Source organism: Lagenorhynchus albirostris, chromosome 4 (genome assembly GCF_949774975.1).
Source record: "Lagenorhynchus albirostris chromosome 4, mLagAlb1.1, whole genome shotgun sequence".
Classification (NCBI taxonomy): Eukaryota; Metazoa; Chordata; class Mammalia; order Artiodactyla; family Delphinidae; genus Lagenorhynchus; species Lagenorhynchus albirostris.
Genome location: NC_083098.1, coordinates 78181867 through 78207077, shown reverse-complemented (window position 1 = coordinate 78207077; position 25211 = coordinate 78181867). Strand labels below are relative to the sequence as shown.

General features: G+C 37.4%; 1 protein-coding gene across 1 annotated transcript in view; it reads left to right on the top strand.

The window, feature by feature from the left end:
- Positions 1-374: 374 nt before the first annotated feature.
- The window catches only part of ATP10D (ATPase phospholipid transporting 10D (putative)), a 120512-nt gene continuing 95675 nt past the window's right edge, over positions 375-25211 (top strand). The window contains 1 exon segment of the mRNA XM_060148233.1: positions 375-590. The gene's annotated coding sequence lies outside the window, so the exon portion shown is untranslated.

Genomic DNA, 25211 nt, shown 5'->3' with positions numbered 1-25211 from the left:
CTCAACTTCTTTTCTAGTTATACAACAACAAGATTAAGTTTAGATTTGACCCCTTTACCCTCCAAAAAATAACTGCCAAGCGTTTCAAGTCTAGGTAAATGGGTGAACTGTTGAACGGAATTTCAGCGACACAAGCATGAACCAAACCCCAAGGGCAGTCAGGTCCTGGTCTCCTGAAACTACTGCCGCAGGCAAACAGGAATCTCTGTCCATCAGCTGGAGCTGGGAAGCCCCCGGGCGGCCAGCCCCGCCCCCTACCCCTGACGTCACGAGAGGTGGGGCGGCGAGCGATTGGCCTTTCTCGGGAGCTCCGGCCGCTCTGCATCCCGGCGGACAGGCGAGCAGGGGTAGAAGGGACGCGGGAAGGAACAGAGTGAGGAGGGGTTGCCAGCTCTGCCCAGGCGGGGCTCCGGCTCCGGCAGCTGAGCTTGGGAGTTGTCTGAGAAGTGATTTTTTTTTTTTTCCTTCAGAGTCAAATGGCTGGCATAGAAGCATAACCCGCCTACACTCTCCGGATTTGTGCTTGGTTCTTCTCTTGCATCTTGGGACTTGTGATCATCATGCTGTGATGTGTGCCCAGAGAGGAATTGGTAAGGGTGAACCAGCGAGCCTCTTGGACCGTTTCCCTGCCTTCCGTTTCACTACCCGCGCTCTTTTCCTCTCTGTTTCTTTACTCTCTCTGTCTCTCTCTCTCTCCTCTCCCTCCCCCAATAATTGTGTTCAGGTTGGATGAAGTGCCTCAAAACTGGAGTTCAGGGCTTTTGTTGAACTTAAAAAAAGAGAGAATCTTACACCGTTTTCAGTTTCTTGATTTCAGGAGAGGGATTATTTTATCTATTCTGAATGCTGGGTTTTGTGAAAAGATAAATTATGCACACACACCCTTTGTCATCTCATTGTGAAATCGAACAGTTTAAAGCAATTTGGGCTCTGTCTCAAAGGTAATGAAAAGAATGGGGGTTGAAATTTTAACGCAGTAAATAAACCACGGGTTGATCCCTTAGGAAGAAAAAGGTGTTTGTGTTGGAGCTTGGTCAGAAATAGTTTTTACAGGAGCGCTACCAAAAAGCCCGCGTTCTTGCCCGCAAACACTAACTTTGCAGAACTTAATTGTTGTTTAGGGCACCCTTTATCTTACATTATAAAATAAGTAATTATAGTTTACTGTATACAGCAGAGAGACATCTGGCTGGTTAGTGAAACCTCCATTCTGGAGGGTCGGGCTTCCTGTGCCTTCAGAAATGATGTATTTAAACTACTCTTAATCATAGGGGTATGTTAACTCGGGTATTTAGAATGTTATCTAAATAAGGCCAAAGATTCTTCTTGCTTCTTTTCACGTTAGTTCTTTCCAAGGAAAAACAATTCCATAGTCTGAGAGCAAGCCTCTGACTCTAAATCAACCTTGAAAGATGACCCACAAGGATAGGGGGCTCCTTATCTGCCAATGTTACTGAATCAGAAAAGTGACTCCAGAGGAGATAATTATTTTAAAATTAGGCTAGGTCACATTTCTGTGAGGAGTACCATCATAAAAAGATATTTGGTGACTTGTTTAGAGCCAATATGTAATACATGGTCATTGTAACAGTAAACGCATTCAGTGTCCAGGTGCAAGCCCTCACTCCAATCTACCCCAAAAGGTAATGTCTGCTCTTTCTGAACTCTTCTATTCCCTTTACAAATGCATACCTACATTGAGATAGTTTGTTTTTATCAAAAGGAGATCATACCATATATGTTGAAAAACAACTCTCCAACATTCAAAAAGTTTTAGAAAGTTTTAAAAAGTAACAGTGTAACTGCCAATTTAACATGTGTTAAATTGTATGAAAAAGATGGAGAATCTAAGCAGTCTAAAACAGGATGTCAGGACTGTTTGACCTTTGCATAGCAAGAACTGAATACTTATTCAATACGATTGCTTAGTGACTAAATAGAATTTGAATAGGATATCATTTATTTTGATATCAGTAAAATGGAGGAAATGCTCAGGATTTGATTATAATTTGTAATAGAACAGAGATGAACTCACCTGTTAGATGAATGTACTTAGAATTTAAAAATTAAGGGGTAAAAATGTCCACATATTCAAGCCTTCATTACAGGTCTTATTGTCTGATCTAGTTGAAAGTAGTCTTTTTAATGAGGGAAAAGCAAAGAAAATGCTACAAACAAGATCATTTGGGGATTCTCGAAACCCAAAGCATTAGCAGCTGAGCAGCTTTCCTTATCACCTGGAAGAGGTTTGTTATGAGTGTATTCTCTTAAAACATTTTCCCCTTCCTACTGTGAAAGAATTTCAATCTGAAATGGATAGAATGGAAAGTCTCCTGCATGTGCCTTTAGGAAAACAAAACTTAAAGACTGAGAGACCGATTTCCCATAAAGGCCTGATTTACAGAAATTGATAAATTGGAATTTTCTTAAATGTTAGGACATTAATCAGAGGTTGCCTCGTATCAGTCTTGGAAAGTTTTTTCTTATGGTTTCCAGAGCAAGAAATGAAGAAATGATCCAGGTCGGGTTGGTCTCAAAAAATGAGCTGAATTGAGTTTTGCTTGTATGACTAGACTGGTTTTGTCTGCTCAGGGAATTTTCAAAGCAGGTCTCAATTTGTTTTGACTTTAACAGACTCATTGAACTCTCCCCTCTTTACATGCCCTGCCCATCAACACAGCCTATTCCGAACCCTCAATGGACTCACCTGTCGCTTGCTATAGTTCACGTGTCATGAATTTCAATTCCTCTGCTATTCCCAAATAAACTCATTTGTTTGAGCTTGCCTCAAATAATTTAGATGGACATTACTACTGTGGATGGATTTATTTCATTTCAAAAACCATCTTAGTCATAGAAACAATACTTTTCACAAAACTAGTATCACTGTTAGAGTACAAAGTTATAGTGGGACTAGTTTCATAAATGAGTGTGGCCTTAATGGAATCTTTTATGCTGCTCAATGAAGGGTACATTCACGCAACTGTTAGAGGTAGTACTATGGGAATATGTATTAAAACCTGCAAATGTTTGTAGAGTTTGACTCAATAATCCTAGGTCTGGAAATATATCCTATGGAAATCATCTGAATTCCATATGAGGATTTATAAATATGTTCATTAGTGTTATCTGTGATATGGAAAACTTAGAAACAATAAAGCCCCCAATAGAAAAATATTTAGACAAATTAAAGTATTATATATCTGCTTTGATAAAATTCAGTTTCCTAAATATTTTTGAAAAATTTCATGATTTAGAAAGGTCCTTGTAATGTATTAAGTGAAAAGAGCAAGATTTAATACTGTTATCTTGAATGTGTAAAATGCAACTTTGAAATAAATATATTATTTAGTAAGCTCTTACTATATATATATATATATATCAGGCATTGTTCTAAATTAACAAACACTGAACAAGACTGTGTCGCTTTCCATTTGCATACAAGTTTCTGTTTGTATCAACGGGTAAATCCACTAATATAGCACATAGAAAAAAATAGATTTTAAGGTGGTAGAGTTATAGCTTTTTATTTTTCTTGATATTCTCAAATACTCTACAGCAACTATTTTTATAATCACAAAAATGCCATTTTGAAAAATATTGCCAAGAAATATAACCAAAATTAAAAGACAGATTGTAAGCTTTATACTATAAATGCCAGTATACCCTATAAAAGATATTATAAAAAGCAGTGAGAGCTAGATGAACACCTCTATAAAAATGATCTCGAAAGAAAAATAGACATAAGTGGGCAATTCACAAAGGAAAAAAAAAGACTTTTCTAAGGTTTAGGGGAGAGGGTATACTAACCTCCTAATCAGAGAATACACAGTATAGCAATAAGTTACTCTCTTTTCACACATCACAATTAACAAACATGGAAAGCAAATCAAAATGTGTGAGGTTGTTGGGAAGACTAATGATATGGAAAAATGTTCATGAAAAAAAATGAAAGTTACAAAATAATATCCTACTTCTGAAAAAAATCCAATCTATGCGTAGAAACTATTTGTGGAGAGTAAACCAAATGTTAATTGTACTTATTGGGTAGTGGGATTATAGATGATTTCTGTTTTTTTTCATGGTATTAATCTTTAGTTTCTACAATTTCTACAGTGAATATATTGTAGTTATCAGGGAAAAAAGTTGCTATCCTAATGAAGCAATTTGTCATAGAATGAAGAGCACATAGACAATATTATCTTTCCCCTCTTTTACTCAAAGCCTCCACAGTCTCATTGTGTGTAATTCCATGTCAGGTTTCATTGTTTCTGAATTATATTTGCTGGTGAGAATATTTGGATTATAAGGGAAATCAAAAGATAAAACTTATTCTAGTCACATTCACTCTTCCGCCCCCAGCTGTTTTCTGAAATAACCAGTGTTTGACTGATTTGAGCTTTATTCCTTTTCATTTCCTGTTGATCACATCTGCAAGGGTCTCGTGCTGATAAGCCTTAATTAAATACTCCTTAATTTGTTTTGCTAAAATTTACTTATTCCATTTAAGGCCATTCTGAATGAAGAAGATGGGTACAGCTGCATTTCCATTACAAAACGAACTTACAAAATTTCAACTCTTTATGTAGGATAAATAATAAAAAAATCTTAGTATCTTGGTTATAAGGTGAAAATTAGTTTTAAATTATCCAAAAACATTGTGAAGTCTTTCTTCAGTTTATAGTACTCATAATTACTTAGCACTGTGTTTAAGCATTCTCATTCCCCTTACAGACTATAATAATATATAGAAGGTTCTAGTAAAAATCTTAATTATCCTTTCTTCTTCACTAAAGTCTTTCATAGACAGGTATTCTCAGATGCTTTCATGACAAAGATTCTCTCTACTAATCTGCGATGTCCTTCAGCCAACAAATTAACATGTCTAACTGCCAGGTTAGAAAAATGCCTGAATCATTTTAAGAAAAAATTTATAGAAGTATAGTTGACTTACAATACCATATTAGTTTCAGGTGTACAAAATAGTGATTCAATATTTTTATACATTATGCACCATACGAAATTATTACAATATCATTGACTGTATTCCCTGTGCTGTACATTATATCCCTGTGACATTTATTTTATAACTGGTAGTTTGCACCTCTTAATCCTCTTCACTTGGTTCATCCATTCCCCCCTCACCTCCGGCAACCACTAGTTTGTTCTCTATATCTGTGAGTCTGTTTCTGCTTTGTTATATTCGTTCGTTGATTTATTAGATTTCACATATAAGTGAAAATATACAGTATTTGTCTTTTTCTATCTGACTTATTTTACTAAGCATAATACCCTCTAGGTCCATCCCTGTTGTCACAAATGACAAGATTTCATTATTTTTTTTTTATGGCTGAGTAATCTTCCATTGTACATATATACCACATTTTTTTTATTCATCTATTGAAGAACACTTAGGTTGCTTTCATATCTTGGCTGTTGTAAATAATGCTCCAGTGACTGTTGAGGTGCATGTATCTTTGTGAATTAGTGTTTTAATTTGGGGGGATAAAGATGCAGAAGTGGAATTGCCAAAACGTATGGTAGTTCTACTTTTAATTTTTTTTTATTTCATTGTATCTCCTTTATTAGCTTTTTTTTAATATCTTTATTGGGGTATAATTGCTTTACAATGGTGTGTTAGTTTCTGCTTTATAACAAAGTGAATCAGTCATACATAAACATATGTTCCCATATGTCTTCCCTCTTGCGTCTCCCTCCCTCCCACCCTCCCTATCCCACCCCTCCAGGCTGTCACAAAGCACCGAGCCAATATCCCTGTGCCATGCGGCTGCTTCCCACTAGCTATCTACCTTACTACGTTTGTTAGTGTGTATATGTCCATGACTCTCTCTCACCCTGTCACAGCTCACCCTTCCCCCTCCCCATAACCTCAAGTCCGTTCTCTAGGAGGTCTGAGTCTTTATTCCTGCCTTACCCCTAGGTTCTTCATGACATTTTTTTTTCTTAAATTCCATATATATGTGTTAGCATACAGTATTTGTCTTTTTCTTTCTGACTTCACTGTGTATGACAGACTCTAGGTCTATCCACCTCATTACAAATAGCTCAATTTCGTTTCTTTTTATGGCTGAGTAATATTCCATTGTATATATGTGCCACATCTTCTTTATCCATTCATCCGATGATGGGCACTTAGGTTGTTTCCATCTCCGGACTATTGTAAATAGAGCTGCAGTGAACATTTTGGTACATGACTCTTTTTGAATTTTGGTTTTCTCAGGGTATATGCCCAGTAGTGGGATTGCTGGGTCATATGGTAGTTCTATTTGTAGTTTTTCAAGGAACCTCCATACTGTTCTCCATAGTGGCTGAACCAATTCACATTCCCACCAGCAGTGCAAGAGTGTTCCCTTTTCTCCACACCCTCTCCAGCATTTATTGTTTCTAGATTTTTTTTTAAACATCTTTATTGGGGTATAATTGCTTTACAATGGTGTGTTAGTTTCTGCTTTATAACAAAGTGAATCAGTTATACATATACATATGTTCCCATATCTCTTCCCTCTTGCGTCTCCCTCCCTCCCACCCTCCCTATCCCACCCCTCCAGGCTGTCACAAAGCACCAAGCCAATATCCCTGTGCCATGCGGCTGCTTCCCACTAGCTATCTATCTTACTACGTTTGTTAGTGTGTATATGTCCATGACTCTCTCTCGCCCCGTCACTGCTCACCCTTCCCCCTCCCCATAACCTCAAGTCCGTTCTCTAGGAGGTCTGCGTCTTTATTCCTGCCTTACCCCTAGGTTCTTCATGACATTTTTTTTTCTTAAATTCCATATATATGTGTTAGCATACGGTATTTGTCTTTTTCTTTCTGACTTCACTGTGTATGACAGACTCTAGGTCTATCCACCTCATTACAAATAGCTCAATTTCGTTTCTTTTTATGGCTGAGTAATATTCCATTGTATATATATGTGCCACATCTTCTTTATCCATTCATCCGATGATGGGCACTTAGGTTGTTTCCATCTCCAGGCTATTGTAAATAGAGCTGCAATGAACATTTTGGTACATGACTCTTTTTGAATTTCGGTTTTCTCAGGGTATATGCCCAGTAGTGCGATTGCTGGGTCATATGGTAGTTCTATTTGTAGTTTTTTAAGGAACCTCCATACTGTTCTCCATAGTGGCTGAACCAATTCACATTCCCACCAGCAGTGCAAGAGGGTTCCCTTTTCTCCACACCCTCTCCAGCATTTATTGTTTCTAGATTTTTTGATGATGGCCATTCTGACTGGTGTGAGATGATAATCTCATTGTAGTTTTGATTTGCATTTCTCTAATGATTAATGATGTTGAGCATTCTTTCATGTGTTTGTTGGCAGTCTGTATATCTTCTTTGGAGAAATGTCTATTTAGGTCTTCTGCCCATTTTTGGATTGGGTTGTTTGTTTTCTTAATATTGAGCTGCATGAGCTGTTAATATATTTTGGAGGTTAATCCTTTGTCGGTTGCTTCATTTGCAAATATTTTCTCCCATTCTGAGGGTTGTCTTTTGGTCTTGTTTATGGTTTCCTTTGCTGTGCAAAAGCTTTGAAGTTTCATTAGGTCCCATTTGTTTATTTTTGTTTTATTTCCATTACTCTAGGGGGTGGGTCAGAAAGGATCTTGCTGTGATTTATGTCATAGAGTGTTCTGCCTGTGTTTTCCTCTAAGAGTTTGATAGTTTCTGGCCTTACATTTAGGTCTTTAATCCATTTTGAGCTTATTTTTGTGTATGGTGTTAGGGAGTGATCTAATCTCATACTTTTAAAAGTACCTGTCCAGTTTTCCCAGCACCACTTATTGAAGAGGCTGTCCTTTCTCCACTGTACATTCCTGCCACCTTTATCAAATATAAGGTGTCCATATGTGCGTGCGTTTATCTCTGGGCTTTCTATCCTGTTCCATTGATCTATCTTTCTGTTTTTGTGCCAGTACCATACCGTCTCGATAACTGTAGCTTTGTAGTAAGTATAGTCTGAACTCAAGGAGCATAATGCCTGCAGCTTTGTTCTTTTTTCTCAAGATTGTTTAGGCTAGTCAGGGTCTTTTGTAGCTTAATACAAATTACAGGATTATTTGTTCTAGTTCTGTGAAAAAAAAATGCCATGGCTATATTGATAGAGATTACATTGAATATGTAGATTGCTTTGAATAGTATGGACATTTTAACAATATTAATTATGCTGATCCATGAACACAATATATCTTTCCATTTATTTGTGTAAACTTCAAATTCTTTTATCAACATCTTATAGTTTTCAGAGCAGAGGTTTTCACTTTCTTGGTTAGCGTTAGTCCTAGGTATTTTATTCTTTTTGACGTGATTATAAATGGGATTGACAGTTCATTATTACTGTATAGAAATGCAATGGATTTCTGTATATTAATTTTTTATCCTGCAACTTTACTCAATTCATTTATTCTAATAGTTTTTTTTTGGTGGAGTTAGAATTTTCTGTATATAGTATCATGTCATCTGCAATTAGTGACAGTTTTACTACTTCTCTCCCAGTTAGATGCCTTTTATTTCTTTTTCTTGTCTGATTGTTGAGCCTAGGACTTCCAGTACTATGTTGAATAAAAGTGGGAGAGTGGGCATACTTGTCTTGTTCCTGATTGTAGAAGAAAAGCTCACAGCTTTTCACTATTGAATATGATGTTAGCTGTGGGTCTTTCATAAATGGCTTTTATTATGTTGAGGTATGTTCCCTCTGTACTCACTTTGATGAGAGTTTTTATCATGAACAGATTTTGAATTTTGTCAACTTCTTCTGTGTCTATTGAGATTATCATGGGATTTGTATCCTTCATTTTGTTATTGTAGGTATATCACATTGATTTTGTAGATCAAATCATCCCAGGAATAAATCTCACTTGATTATGATGTATGATCTGTATAATCTTTTCAATGTATTGTTGGATTCAGTTTGCTAATATTTTGTTGAGGATTTTTACATCTATGTTCATCAGGGATATTGGCCTGTAGTTATCTTCTTTGGAGTGCCTTTTTCTGGTTTTGGTATCAGGTAAATAGTGGCTTCACAGAATGAGTTTGAAATCATTCCTCTTCAATTTTTTGTAATATTTTGAGACAGATATTACCTCTTTCTAAAATGTGTGGTAGAATTCCTCTGTGAAGCCATTTCATCTTGGACTTTTGTTTATTGGGATTTTTTTTTAAATCACTGATTTAATTTTATTACTAGTAATTGGTCTATTCAGATTTTCTATTTCTTCCTGATTCAGTCTTGCAAGATTGTATATTTTTAGGAATTTATCCATTTCTTCTAGGTTATACAATTTGTTGGTTTATAATTGTTCATAGTATTCTCTTATGATTGCTTATATTTCTGTGATATCAGTTGTAATTTCTTTCATTTTTCATTTTATTGGGCCTCTCCTTTTTCTTCATGAGTCTGGCTGAAGGTTTATCAATTTTATTTTTTCAAAAAATGAGTTCTTAGTTTCATTTGCTTTTGTATTGTTTTTTAGTTTCTACTTCATTTCTTTCCACATTGATCTTTATTATTTCCTCCTACTAACTTTAGGTTCTGTTTATTCTTCTTTCGCTAATTCCTTTGGGTGTAAAGTTAGGTTGTTTAAGATTTTTCTTTTTTCTTGATGTAGGCTTATCCTGCTGTGAACTTGCCTCTTAGAACTGCTTTTGCTGTGTTTTATAGGTTTTGGAAAGTTGTGTTTCTGTTTTCATTCATCCAAGGTATTTTTAAATTTCCTCTTTGATTTCTTCATTGACCCATTGGTTTTCTTAGTAGCATGTTGTTTAATTTCCAAATGTTTGTATCTTTTCCATTTTTTTCCCCTATAGTTGATTTCTAGCATACCTTTGTGGTCAGAAGAGGTGCTTGATATGATTTCAGTTTTCTTAAATTTATTGAGACTTGTTTTATGGTCTAGCATGTGATCTATCCTGGAGAAGGTTCTATGTGCACTTGAATGTGTATCCTTCTGTGTTTGGATGGAATGTTCTGCATATATTAAGCTTATCTGGTCTAATATGTTGTTTAAGGCCAGTGTTTCCTTATTGATTTTTCTGTCTGGATGATGTGTCTTGCTCTTTGGCTTGGAATATATCCTCTTGTCTTCTCATTTTGTTTGACTTTGTGTTTGTCTCTATGAATTAGGCAAAAGAGTTACCTCTCCTCGTTTTGAAGGTGTGTCTTTGTGGAAGAGTGTCCCTGTGCAAATTGTGTGTGCCTGGTGGCTTTGGTGGAAGGGCTGTAGCTGAAGCAGGTATGAGCTGATGCTTCTCTGGGGCACACTGGGTGCCACTGCTTTGGGGCTAGGGGCTGGAACCTGAGCCCAGTGCAGGCTGGAGCTTCTCCCAAGGCAGTTGGGGGCTGCTGCCTTGGGGGTGGTGGGGGCAGTGGCTGGAGCCTGGTGTGAGCTGTGGGGTGGGGTGGGCATGCTGGGGTGGTCTTGGCAGGCTGGCTAGAGCACCAGGCATTTTTCAGTCTACTGCCTCTGGGCTGGTACCCAAATTGAGTAAGTGTGTGCATGTGCCCTTTAAGGGCAGAGTCTTGGTTTCCTACAGCCCTCCAGCTCTCCTGGTCATAGCCTTGCTGGTTTTCAAAACCAGTTAAGGGGACTCGTCTTCCTGGTGCTGGTGCCCAAGGTTGGGGTGCCCAATGTGGGTCTTGAACCCCTCACTCCTTAGGGAGGACCTCTGAGTTTGTAATATCCCCTTTTGCTTGTGGGTTGCCCACCAGCGGTGTGGGTCCTGAATAGACCACACCTCTGCCCTCATCTCTGTCTCAATGTGTGTGTGGTTTGTTCATTTGTTTGTTTAGTAGCCTTAATTATAGAAGAGCTGTTCTGCTAGTCTTCAGGTCATTCCCAGAGAGAGTTGTTCTTTTGGTGTGTCTGTGGGAGGAGGTGAGCTCAGGATCTTCCTCCTCTACCATCCATCAGATTCCTGATACCTAAATCTGGAGCATTATTATACTTTTAAGATTCATAAACCAAGAACTGAGAGAAAAAAAGGAATGCTTTCGATAAGGCAAGGGAATTTTGAAAAGTAATTCTTACTGTGAGTCCTAAACTGACTTTCCTCTCCCAAATTATCACATTTCATTTTGAGCCAGGCTAGTGCAAAAGATGAGGTCTGGTGGTCCTTACTGCCCAATTTGTCACATTTTTTGCCTGCTTGATTTGGGTCATGGTCAGGATGGGTGGGGTGATGATAGGAATGTGTGGATAAGGTATGTTGTATTAAGAATGCAGTGTTGGAAACGAGCAGAGGACAGGAGTAGAACCAGTACAGGAGGGATAGAGCCAAGTGGGGAAAATGAGAGCGTGGCTCATGCCAGGTTGTTGCAGTGTTGCCCTCTCCAGCATTTGGTGTTGCTGTGTCATCGAGGTGCACTCAGAGATACCTTTGGAAATCTCTAATTCCACTCCTTGTTAGCTTACTGGTAAACTGTGCTCTGAAGCACATTACTCAGTTTTTCCAATCTAGTCTCCCTGCCTTTTCTCCCCCATTCCAATCTGTCTTTGATGCCTCTTGCAAAGAAATCCTTTAAATGTCCACATCATGTCACACCTTCTCAAATATCTTTGACTTCCCATTTCCTTTAATCTAAATATAAATTCTTCATCTTAGTAGGTAAAGACTTATTATGACTAGATTTCCTTCTTAATTTCCCATCCTTTCTTAATTCGTATTTGAATCTCCAGCCATGTTGAACTACTCAGTGTTACTTAACACTGGGTTATAGGGGTTTCTAGCCTCCTTGCCTTTATTCATAATATTTCCTTTTCTAAAATCTACAAATCTCTTCTGTCAGATTCTCAACATTTCCCAAGACTCACTTAAAATTCTCTCTTTTGGGAAGCCTACTCTCTTCTCTCTCCCTTTCTGTCTTCCAACCTCGTGTCATGCATTCTCATAGGATGTTCTATCTCCCTAAATGTATGTGCTACACGATTACCCTAGTGTTATCTTTTTTTGTGAATTGAGTATTTTGACCTGCTCTGGGCATGTTTGTTCATTCTCAAAGAAAAAGCACTGTGCCTAAGACAAGGTAAAGGAAACGAACACTAGAAAGTAAGCTCCTTTAGAAGGCAGAGGTTTTTTTCTATTTTGTTCCTTGATTTATCTCTGTTATCTGTTACAATGTGTGGCATATAGTAGGAGCTCAACAAGCATTAGTTGAAAGAATGAAGTTGTTGAGCACTTCCAGTGTGCTAGGCACAGTGCTGATACTTTGATTTTATAAACCTCCTTACAAAACTTTGTGAGGTATGTGACGTTATTTCCACTTTACAGATGTGGAAACTGAGGCTCAGAAAGGCAAAGAGCTTGTGGTAGGTGGCTGACTGTGAATCTGAGCATCAGTATCATGTGAACATTTTAGAGCTTGTGTTCTTTTCTACTGACTGCAGATGCATTTGTTGTTGTTTTGAAAACAGCTGATTATAATATCACTTCTAATTCAAAATGGATATGTTTTGGAGGGTGGAGAGATCTAGTAATTATTGGAACTGACCACTTATCATGAATCCAATTTATAATTCCAGTGAACACTATCCACTTCTTTTTAATATCATTTGTAGCTTTCATCTGTCTCTTGTTGCTGTTTGTATACTATACTTAGTAATACTTGGAAGCCTTGGTGACAATTTAAATACAGTCATCCCTCCTTATCTGTGGGGGGTTGGTTCCAGAACCCACCATGGATACCAAAATCCACAGATGCTCAGGTCCCGTAGTTGGCCCTCATATCCTCCGTTCTGTGGTTCAACCAACCATGGATGGTGTAGTACTGTATTTATTGAAAAAAAGGTCAGCGTATAAGTTGACCTACACAGTTCAAACCCGTGTTGTTCAAGGGTTAAGTGTATATGTGTTGAGACAGTTTAAGTAATTGACATATAATCTATGCTTTTGTTACTTTAGGTAATGTGCTGAAGTAATTTTTATCCACAGTGAAATAATACTTTTCTATGGAATATTTATATCATATTTTAAGTGACCCAAATGCTTCCAGAATTGAATCTTTAAATAGTTTTTAAAAATTAATTAAACCTCTCATTCATTATACAGAAATATTATTTAATAGTTCAACTAAAATAATGCCTGTCTTCATCATTTATCCAGTAATGCCACATACTTAAAAATTTTAGCCTTTTTGTTTATTTGGTTTATATTTCATAGCTCAGGTTAATGATCTGCAAGAGGCCTTTGGAAAACATTTGATGTAGTCTATTTAGTTTTATGAGTATATACCATCTTTCAGTGCCTAAATGCTTTCCACTTTAGCTACAAATAACTCCACTTCCCAATTTATTTTTTCTTTTTTTATCCCTTAGTCTTTTAAGCATTTTATTTTCTTTTGCTTTTTACAAATTTCTGTGGTGACTAATCCAGAAAATAATTGCCCTATTTTTTGTGTATAAAAAAGTAGTTTCACTATTATTTTAAAACAATAATATAGGCATCATTGGGATATAAATGAATAGTTGCATTAAAATGATATTTAATAGTAATGGAAAAGATATACTTTTTCATGGAGAAAATATACTTTGAAATTAAAAATAAGTCCCGTCAAAACAGACTCACAGACATAGAAAACAAACTTATAGTTACCAAAGGGGAAGGAGTGGGGGGAGGGATAAATTAGGAGTATGGGATTAACAGATACACACTACTAATATAAAATAGATAAACAAGAATTTACTGTATAGCACAGGGAACGATATGCAATATCTTGTAATAACCTATAATAGAAAATAATTTTAAAAATGGATGTGTGTATGTATATATGATTAAATCACTTTGCTGTACACCTGAAACTAACACAATATTGTAAATCAACTATACTTCAATAAAAAATAAATTTTTAAAAAAGTACAGGGCTTCCCTGGTGGCGCAGTGGTTGAGAGTCCGCCTGCCGATGCAGGGAACACGGGTTCGTGCCCCGGTCCGGGAGGATGCCACGTGCCGCAGAGTGGCTGGGCCCGTGAGCCATGGCCGCTGGGCCTGCGCGTCCGGAGCCTGTGCTCCGCGATGGGAGAGGCCACAGCAGTGAGAGGCCCGCGTACTGCAAAAAAAAAAAAAAAAAAAGTACAAAAAAAAAGTCTCTTTAGAGCAAATTTGAATTGCCTAGGTCAATGGTTTTCAAAGTACAAAAAGATAAGTCTCTTTAGAGCAAATTTGAATTGCCTAGGTCAATGGTTTTCAAAGTACAAAAAAATAAGTCTCTTTAGAGCAAATTTGAATTGCCTAGGTCAATGGTTTTCAAAGTACAAAAAAATAAGTCTCCTTAGAGCAAATTTGAATTGCCTAGGTCAATGGTTTTCAAAGTACAAAAAGATAAGTCTCTTTAGAGCAAATTTGAATTGCCTAGGTCAATGGTTTTCAAAGTACAAAAAAATAAGTCTCTTTAGAGCAAATTTGAATTGCCTAGGTCAATGGTTTTCAAAGTACAAAAAAATAAGTCTCCTTAGAGCAAATTTGAATTGCCTAGGTCAATGGTTTTCAAAGTCTGGTCCCCAGGAGCATCAGCATCACTCCAATTTATTAGAACTGCAAAATCACAGGCCCCACTGCAGACTGATTGAATCAAATTGGGGTGAGAGCGTGTGTGTAGCAGGTGGAATCTGTGTTTTCACAAGCTCTCCAGATGACTCTGACCTGTGGTAGTCTGAGGACACAGGTTTAGGCTTAAGATCCTAGAAGAGCAGCCCATATTCACTGTTTGGCAGGCAAGTGCCTGGTCTATTTTCTTTCTTTGTTTTCCTTCTGTCTTATTCTTTTGTTATTTTAGTTTTTAATTGAAATACAATTGATTTAAAATATTGTATTAGTTTCAGATGTATAACATAGTGATTCTATATTTTTATAGATTATACTCCATTTAAAGTTGTTATAATATATTGGCTATATTCTCTGTGCTGTACAGTATATCCTTGTAGCTTATTTATTTTATACATAGTAATTTGTACTTCCTAATCCCCTACCCCTATCTTGCCCCTTTCCCTTCCCTCTCCCCACTGGTAACCACTAATTTGTTCTCTATATCTGTGAGTCTCTTTGTATTTTGTTATATTCATTCCTTTTTTATTTCTTGGATTCTACATATAAGTGATAACATACAGAATTTGTCTTCCTCTGCCTGACCTAATAGCTTAATACCCTGTAGGTCCATCCATGTTGTTGCAAATAACAGAATTTCATTATTTTTTATGGCTGAGTAGTATTCCATTGTGTGTGTGTGTGTGTGTGTGTGTGTGTGTTTATATATATACCACATCTTTATCAATTCATCTGTTGATGGACACTTAGGTTGCTTCCATATTTTGGCTATTATAAATAATGCTGCTATGAACATTGGGGTGCATGTATCTTTTTGAATTAGTGTTTTCATTTTCTTTAGATGTATACCCAGGAGTGGAATTGCTGGATCATATGGTGCTTTTTTGAGGAACCTCCATCCTGTTTTCATAGTGGCTGCATGAATTTACATTCCCACCAACAGTGTACTAGGGTTGCTTTTTCTCCACATCCTTGCCAACATTTGTTATTTGTAGACTTTTTGGTGATAGCCATCCTAACAGGTGTGAGGTGATACCTTATTGTGGTTTTAATTTGCATTTCTTTGATTAGCGATGTTGAGTATCTTTTCACATGCCTGTTAGCAATCTCGTCTTCTTCAGAAAAATGTCTGTTCAAGCCTTCTGCCCATTTTTGATTGGATTGGTTTTTTCCTTTATATTGAGCTGTATGAGCTGTTTATATATTTTAGATATTGACTGCTTATTGGTCATATCATTTGTAAATATTTTCTCGCATTCAGTGTGTTGTCTTCTCATTTTGTTGATGGTTTCCTTTGCTGTGCAAAAGCTTTTAAGTTTAGTTAGGTCCCATTTGTTTATTTTTGCTTTTGTTTCCTTTGCCTTAGGAGACAGATCCAAATAAATATCGTTTAGGACTTTGATCCATTTTGAGTTTTTTTTTTTTTTTTTTGCCGTACGCGGTCCTCTCACTACTGTGGCCTCTCCCGTTGCGGAGCACAGGCTCCGGACGCGCAGGCTCATTGGCCGTGGCTCACGGGCCCAGCCGCTCCGCGGCATGTGGGATCTTCCCGGACTGGGGCACAAACCCGTGTCCCCTGCATCGGCAGGCGGACTCTCAACCACTGCACCACCAGGGAAGCCCCTTGAGTTTATTTTTTATATGGTGTGTGAAAATGTTCTAATTTTATTCTTTTATGTGTAGCTGTCCAGTTATCCCAGCACACTTATTGAAGGGACTGTCTTTTCTACGTTGTATATTCTTGCCTCCTTTGTCACAGATTAATTGACCATATGTGTGTGGGGTTATTTCTGGGCTCTTTATTCTGTTCCACTGATCTATGTGTCTGTTTTTGGGCCAGTCCATACTCTTTTGATTGCTGCTGCTTTGTAGTATAGTCTGAAGTCAAGGATCATGATGCCTCCAGCTTTTGTTCTTTTTTCTCAAAATTGCTTTGGCTGGTCTACTTGATTTTATTTTACTTAGTGAATAGTGTTTTTTTTTTTTTTTTTTTTTGTCTGCATTGGGTCTTTGTTGCCGCACGCAGGCTTTTCCCTAGTTGTGGTGAGCAGGGGTGCTACTCTTTGTTGCGGTGCGCGGGCTTCTCATTGTGGTGGTTTCTCTCGTTGCAGGGCATGGCCTCTAGGCAGGTGGACTCAGTAGTTGTGGCTCACAGGTTCTAGAGCGCAGGCTCAGTAGTTGTGGCACACGGGCTTAGTTGCCTGCGGCATGTGGGAAATTCCTGAACCAGGGCTTGAACCTGCGTCCCGTGCATTGGCAGGTGGATTCTTAACCACTGCGCCACCAGGGAAGACCTGGCTGGTCTACTTTAAAAGGCCTCTAGAAAAGATGATTCCATTGACTTTTCTGTATAGCATTTCAAATAGCTCTGTGATACCACTGAACTGGCTTCAATAACCAGTAATTTAAGACAGAAAACTTACAAAACAGTCCAAAAAGACAGTGTTTAATATCAATACTTAAAGATTTGTGTTGGCTGGTTTTATGTTATTATTTACTTCCTGGCAACAAATTCCCTTCCCAAAACATAATTAAAATGAACGTTTTTTCATAAGGGGAGAAAGGGGGAATGTTTTTTCCCATCCTTTGATCTTGGGTATATTTTTGGAGAATGGTTAAAAGAAGCAGATGTGAATTCTTATGACTCTCAGTAGAGAGTTTGTGTCTAGGAAATCAAGTTTTCCCTGAGTGTCTTTGTAGAGGTGGGGAATAATATTGTTTCCTACTGTGAGCATTAAAATTGTTATCAATTAATTCTATATAGAGTTCCAGCATAAAAGTGTTTCCATACTGCATCCGTATTCAACATAGGCTGTATTCTTTTAATGCACTTTAGATTCAGTCAGGTCAGATTCTCTCACTTACTGCTGGAAATTTTGATTGTCAGCTTTCTTTACCCTATCAGGCCCATGTGATGTTGAACATGGTCACTTCATAATATTGTAGATTGGTCATGTCATGGAGATATTAGGAATCAGCAGAAAGAATCTTGAAATAGTTTCTTAAGTAGGAATTAAAACCTGATCTACAACTGTGTTTTTCCCCCACTGACTTTAATTTCTAAAATAAAGAGCAATGAAGGAGATATGTGAGAAGCATAACAGACTTGTTTTTGAGGTTTTGAGATTACTTTGATATCTAGAAACATATATCCTCTACATAAGTATAAACTATTTTACTGTAACAATTATCTGAACTTTCTTTTGCAGAATATCATTTAAATTCTGTTTCAAACCTAAATTTCATTAAGAAGAAAATCTTCTAAAACCATGTAGCCATTTAAGTAAGCTCTCTCTTAAAAACTTAACCCGCCATATCTGTTAGATATTTTTAGTAATTGTCTTTTGTCCAAAAGAGACCTGAATGCTTTACTTGGCTTTGCAACATTTTTAATTACATTCAAAACTTTTTGGCAAGGACACATATATACATTGCCTTTACAATGAAGTTTATATACTCAGTTATATGTTCTTCTTGTTTTCTCTGATATAATATGGAGAATTTTTAGTAGTACATACACATGCTGCTTGTAGACTTGGATGTGAATGTTCTTTTTCAGTGTTGAAGCAGCATGCTTGTTTTGCACTTTTTAAGGCTGTTCTTAAAACAAAAACTTAAAGGATTGCATCTTTTCCCTACATTTAGAAGCAATACATTAACTTCTGTCTATGCTTTTCTCCACCATAAGCATAGGCTTCATGATTAAATGAAGTTGGATAGGTTTTGTGTGATTAGAGTTTTGGAATAGTTTTTGATTAAATAAAGATCTGTCTTCTAATTATAAACTAAATGCATATGTTCATGGTAAAAAAATATAAATAAAAATACAAATGATACTTTAGAATCATCTACTAATATATTGCCTCAAAATAACCAGTGTTAGAGTTTTAAAAAATATTTAATTCCAAATTTATATATATAAATAGATACACACACACATATTCTGTTTGAGATCATACTTATATACAGGTCTAAATCATGGTTTAAAACCTTATAGGGAATTCCCCAGTAGTCCAGTGGTTTTCACTCTGCACTCTCACTGCCAGGGCCCCAGGTTCAATCCCTGGTCAGGGAACTGGGATCCTGCAAGCTGCAGGGGATGGCCAAAAAAAAAAAAAACCAAACACCTTAAAAACTTTAAAAATTTTCTTGCTTATCAAATTTATTTAAACATCATTTTAATAGCTGTAGTATATTTCCATTTAGATATACCACGATTTAACAATTTATCTGGACATTTGGGTTAGTGTGTTTTCCAGTGCTGAATTGATCAGCTTTCTACTCAGGGCCAAAAAGAATGAACATCTTTAAGACTTACTACCTTTTGGCTCCAGAAAATTAAAAGCAGGTTAGACGTCCCCAGCACTATATGAAAACTTGGCTTCATTGAACACCATGAATAAAGAAACTCCTTGCTACACTCAAGGAAAAAATTACTAACTGCTTTTCTTAGATTGGTTACTAGTGAAGTTGAAAATATATTTTTTTCTATTTATTTGCAGTTTTTCAGTTTCTGTTCATGCTCATTTCTCAAGTATGCTCTTCTTGTAAATACTTAAACCCCCGAAATGAATAATTCCTTGTATTGCTTTTATAAACTATCACTGTAAAGAGTAGGCCATTGTGAGTGATTATGGGTCTTCTTGGATGAAACTGAAACAATAGGGCAGATCCTAAAAATTAGCTGAGAAAATTTTCAGATAGATATAAATCTGAATAAATCTTGGTTCTTTTAAGGTCTAAGGATACTATAATATAAAATTTTAGCAGGAATAAAATCTTGTATTCAAATTGATTTAACTAATTTATGACACATTCATAAATCATGACATAATTTAGAAATTAATGAAAGCCTATATATGTATGTAAGTAATAAAATGGTAGCGGAGAGAATAAGCTGGTTTATTTTTAATGAGCTGCCACTGATTTGATGTGTAATATTGGGTAAGTCAATGTCCTGAATCTCAGTTTTCTTGTTTATAAAATATTTAGTTGGATACTTAAGAGTTTTTTTCCAGCTTTAAAATTCTGAATGTTCTATTTAAGTTACTAACCTTATCTTTTTGTTTGTTTGAATTTTGTTTTATTTATTTTTTTAGACAGCAGGTTCTTATTAGTCATCAGTTTTATACACACCAGTGTATACATGTCAATCTCAATCTCCCAATTCATCCCACCACCCGCCCCCCCGCCGCTTACCTGCCTTGGTGTCCATACGTTTGTTCTCTACATCTGTGTCTGAATTTCTGCCCTACAAACCAGTTCATCTGTACCACTTTTCTAGGTTCCACATATATGTGTTAATATACGATATTTGTTTTTCTCTTTCTGACTTAATTTACTCTGTATGACAGTCTCTAGATCCATCCATGTCTCAACAAATGACCCAATTTCGTTCCTTTTTATGGCTGAGTAATATTCCCTTGTATATATGTACCACATCTTCTTTACCATTTGTCTGTCAAAGGGCATTTAGGTTGCTTCCATGACCTGGCTATTGTAAATAGTGCTGCAATGAACATTGGGGAGCATGTGTCTTTATGAATTACGGTTTTCTGTGGGTATATGCCCAGTAGTGGGATTGCTGGATCATATGGTAATTCTATTTTTAGTTTTTTAAGGAACCTCCATACTGTTCTCCATAGTGGCTGTATCAATTTACATTCCCACCAACCCTAGGTAGGTTTATTCCTAGGTGTTTTATTCTTTTTGTTGCAATGGTAAATGGGAGTGTTTCCTTAATTTATCTTTCAGATTTTTCATCATTAGTGTATAGGAATGCAAGAGATATATGTGCATTAATTTTGTATCCTGCAACTTTACCAGATTCATTGATTAGCTCTAGTAGTTTTCTGTTGACATCTTTAGTATAGTATCATGTCATCTGCAAACAGTGACAGTTTTACTTCTTCTTTTCCAATTTTTATTCCTTTTATTTCTTTTTCTTCTCTGATTGCCATGGCTAGGACTTCCAAAACTATGTTGAATAATAGTGGTGAGAGTGGACATCCTTGTCTTGTTCCTGATCTTAGAGGAAATTCTTTCAGTTTTTCACCATTGAGAATGATGTTTGCTGTGGGTTTGTCTTATATGGCCTTTATTATGTTGAGGTAGATTCCCTCTATGCCCACTTTCTGGAGAGTTTTTATCATAAATGGGTGTTGAATTTTGTGAAAAGCTTTTTCTTCATCTATTGAGATGATCATATGGTTTTTATTCTTCAATTTGTTAAAATGGTGTATCACATTGATTGATTTGCGTATATTGAAGAATCCTTGCATCCCTGGGATAAATCCCACTTGATCTTGGTGTATGATCCTTTTAATGTGTTGTTGGATTCTGTTTGCTAGTATTTTTTTGAGGAATTTTGCATCTATATTCATCAGTGATATTGGTCTGTAATTTTCTTTTTTTGTAGTATCTTTCTCTGGTTTTGGTATCAGGGTGATGGTGGCCTGATAGAATGAGTTCGGGAGTGTTCCTTCATGTGCAGTTTTTTGGAAGAGTTTGAGAAGGATGGGTGTTAGCTCTTCTGTAAATGTTTGATAGAAGTCATCTGTGAAGCCAACTGGTCCTGGACTTTTGTTTGTTGGAAGATTTTTAATCACAGTTTCAATTTCATTACTTGTGGTTGGTCTGTTCATATTTTCTATTTCTTCCTGGTTCAGTCTTGGAAGGTTATACCTTTCTAAGAATTTCTCCATTTCTTCCAGATTGTCCATTTTATTGGCATAGAGTTGCTTGTAGTAATCTCTTAGGATGCTTTGTATTTCTGCAGTGTCTGTTGTAACTTCTTTTTCATTTCTAATTTTATTGATTTGAGGCCTCTCCCTCTTGATGAGTCTGGCTAATGGTTTATCAATTTTGTTTATCTTCTCAAAGAACCAGCTTTTAGTTTTATTGATCTTTGCTATTGTTTTCTTTGTTTCTATTTCATTTATTTCTGCTCTGATCTTTATGATTTCTTTCCTTCTGCTAACTTTGGGATTTGTTTGTTCTTTAGGTGTAAGGTTAGATTGTTTGAGGTTTTTCTGATATGAGTATTGTTACTCCAGCTTTCTTTTGATTTCCATTTGCATGGAATATCTTCTTCCATCCCCTCACTTTCAGTCTGTATGTGTCCCTAGGTCTGAAGTGGGTCTCTTGTAGACAGCATATATATGGGTCTTGTTTTTGTATCCATTCAGCAAGCCTGTGTCTTTGGTTGGAGCATTTAATCCATTCACGTTAAAGGTAATTATTGATATGTATGTTCCTATGACTATTTTCTTAATTGTTTTGGGTTTGTTTTTGTAGGTCCTTTTCTTCTCTTGTGTTTCCCACTTAGAGAAGTTCCTTTAGCATTTGTTGTAGAGCTGGTTTGGTGGTGCTGAATTCTCTTAGCTTTTGTTTGTCTGTAGAGCTTTTGATTTCTCCATCAAATCTGAGTGAGATCCTTGCCGGTTAGAGTAATCTTGGTTGTAGGTTCTTCCCTTTCACCACTTTAAGTATATCATGCCACTCCCTTCTGGCTTGTAGAGTTTCTAACAGCTGAGAAATCAGCTGTTTACCTTATGGGAGTTCCCTTGTATGTTATTTGTCGTTTTTCCCTTGCTACAATAATTTTTCTTTGTCTTTAATTTTTGCTAATTTGATTACTATGTGTCTGGGCATGTTTCTCCTTGGGTTTATCCTGTATGGGACTGTCTGTTCTTCTGGACTTAGGTGGCTATTTCCTTTCCCATGTTAGGGAAGTTTTTGACTATAATCTCTTCAAATATTTTCTCTGGTCGTTTCTCTCTCTCTTCTCCTTCTGGGACCCCTATAATTGCGTTTAACATTATCCCAGAGGTCTCTTAAGCTGTCTTCATTTCTTTTCATCCTTTTTTCTTTATTCTGTTCTGCAGCAGTGAATTCCACCATTCTGTCTTCCAGGTCACTAATCCGTTCTTCTGCCTCAGTTATTCTGCTACTGATTCCTTCTAGTGTAGTTTTCATTTCAGTTATTGTATTGTTCACCTCTGTTTGTTTGTTCTTTAATTCTTCTAGGTCTTTGTTAAATATATCTTGCATCTTCTCAGTCTTTGCCTCCATTCTTTTTCCGAGGTCCTGGATCATCTTCACTATCATTATTCTGAATTCTTTTTCTGGAAGGTTGCCTATCTCCACTTCATTTAGTTGTTTTTCTGAGGTTTTATCTTGTTCCTTCATCTGGTACATAGCCCTCTGCCTTTTCTTCTGGTCTGTCTTTTTGTGAATGTGGTTTTTGTTCCACAGGCTTCAGGATTGTAGTTCTTCTTGCTTCTGCTGTCTGCCCTCTGGTGGATGAGGCTATCTAAGAGGATTGATGGGAGGGACTGGTGGTGGGTAGAGCTGGGTGTTGCTCTGGTGGGCAGAGTTCAGTAAAACTTTAATCCAGTTGACTGCTGACTGATGGGGCTGCGTTCCCTCCCTGTTGGTTGTTTGGCCTGAGGCAACGCAGCACTGGAGACTACCTGGGCTCTTTGGTGGGGCTAATGACAGACTCTGGGAGAGCTCACGCCAAGGAGTACTTCCCAGAACTTCTGTTGCCAGTGTCCTTGTCCCCACGGTGAGCCACAGCCACCCCTGCCTCTGCAGGAGACCCTCCAACACTAGCAGGTAGGTCTGGTTCGATCTCCCCTGGGTTCACTGCTCCTTCCCCTGGGTCCCGATACGCACACTACTTTGTGTGTGCCCTCCACGAGTGGAGTCTCTGTTTCCCCCAGCCCTGTCAAAGTCCTGCAGTCAAATCCCACTAGCCTTCAAAGTTTGATTCTCTAGGAATTCCTCCTCTTGTTGCTGGACCCCCAGGTTGGGAAGCCTGACGTGGGGTTCAGAACCTTCACTCCAGTGTGTGGACTTCTATGGTATAAGTGTTCCCCAGTCTGTGAGTCACCCACCCAGCAGTTATGGGATTTGATTTTACTGTGATTGCGCCCCTCCTCCTGTCTCAATGTGGCTTCTCCTTTGGCTTTGGATGTGGGGTATCTTTTAGTGAGTTCCAGTGTCTTTCTGTCGATGATTGTCCAGCAGCTAGTTGTGATTCTGGTGTTCTCACAAGAGGGAGTGAGAGCACATCCTTCTACTCCACCATCTTGGTTCAGGGCTGACTAACCTTATCTTTAAAATACTTTTCCTACCTGGCTGAGATGTTGGCATCAAGCAGTTAGTAAGTGCACTCATAATATTGGTCTGTTATGTGTCATTTACCTTTCATATGTTAACTCCGTACAACAAACCTAAAGAGAAGGTCTTATTTTTCTGATGGGGAAACTGAGGGTTATACAAAGTCTCACTGGGGCTGAACGGTTAGAATCAGTATTTGAGCTTATGACTGACTGAAAAAGTCCTCTTTGCACTCTGCTAGTTACCTCTCCCTTGAACCAATGTGGTGGCTTGCTGTAGACCAGCATTTTCAACAGTGGCATTATTGGCATTTGGGGCCAAAGTATTATTTGCTTTGGGGGGCTGTCCTGTGCGTTATAATAGCATCCATGGCCTCTCTCCATTAGCCCTCGCCCTCTCAGTTGTGACAACCAGAAATGTGTCTAGGTACTATCAAATGTCCCTGAAGGTAGGCAGGAATTGCAGCCAGCCCAGCATCACTGATTTAACACAACTTAAGTCATCAACAGTCTGAGGACAAATGTAATTGTCATCTCTGGTAAAGGTCAGTGGCTTTAGTCACCTTGGATTTCAAAGATCAGGATGGAATTAACCAAGTAGAATCCCAGCAAAGAACCCCACTCCATCATTCAACAATACTTTTTGCACACTTTTTTGATCGCTTGACCTTTATCCTCTTGAGATTTTTCTTATTTGAAGGATACTCATTCCCTGGATGCCTAGTATACCACCATGAACCTGACTGGACACTAGTTAATTTATTTCAAAATATTCATTGAGTCCTTGCCACGTGCTGAGCATTGTCCAGTTACTGGTTAAAGCAGTGAACCAGATGTCGTATAGAGCAGATATGAAACAAATAATCATAGCTCATTCCCCTTTCTTTTGAATAATTTTGTAAAGCATATCTTTAGATTACAATACAGTGTGTTTATCATGTTTTACACACACACACAAATACACAGCTTATCACATAGAGCTAAAGGTTGCCCTCTTTCATATAAATGAGTATGAGATAGCACACTAGGAAATTTGTGTTCTGCCAGTTTAAAAAGATACTTTGGCTCTAGTTTTCAAAATGAGCACTTATATGGTCTAGCTCCATTTCAGAACTTACCTATTGGTTAATGGTTTAATGCTCTTAGTGTTTGCTGCTGTGAAACCTGGCCATAAACATGTCACAATTTGTCTAATGGGGATTAATCTCTGAAGTATTTCAGGTAATGAGGGAATCTCATGAACTTCATGCCTGATCCCTCTCCTGGACTGTGTGCTCTTTGAGGACAAGAACTATGGAGTTTACACAGAACATTTCATCGTTTTGTGTGTAGTGCCTGGAACAGTACTTGGCTGACGTGTGGTAGCTCTTCGGTACCTATTTATTAAACAAACCTAAGGAGAAGCGATCTCTGAACAGTGAGAGTAGGTTTCACTAAATAAGCCTTCTAAGTTTCTACATTCTGCTCCCTGAAGACCATCGAGGTTGTTAATTCAATTTATTTGTTTGTTCTAAGATAGTTGGA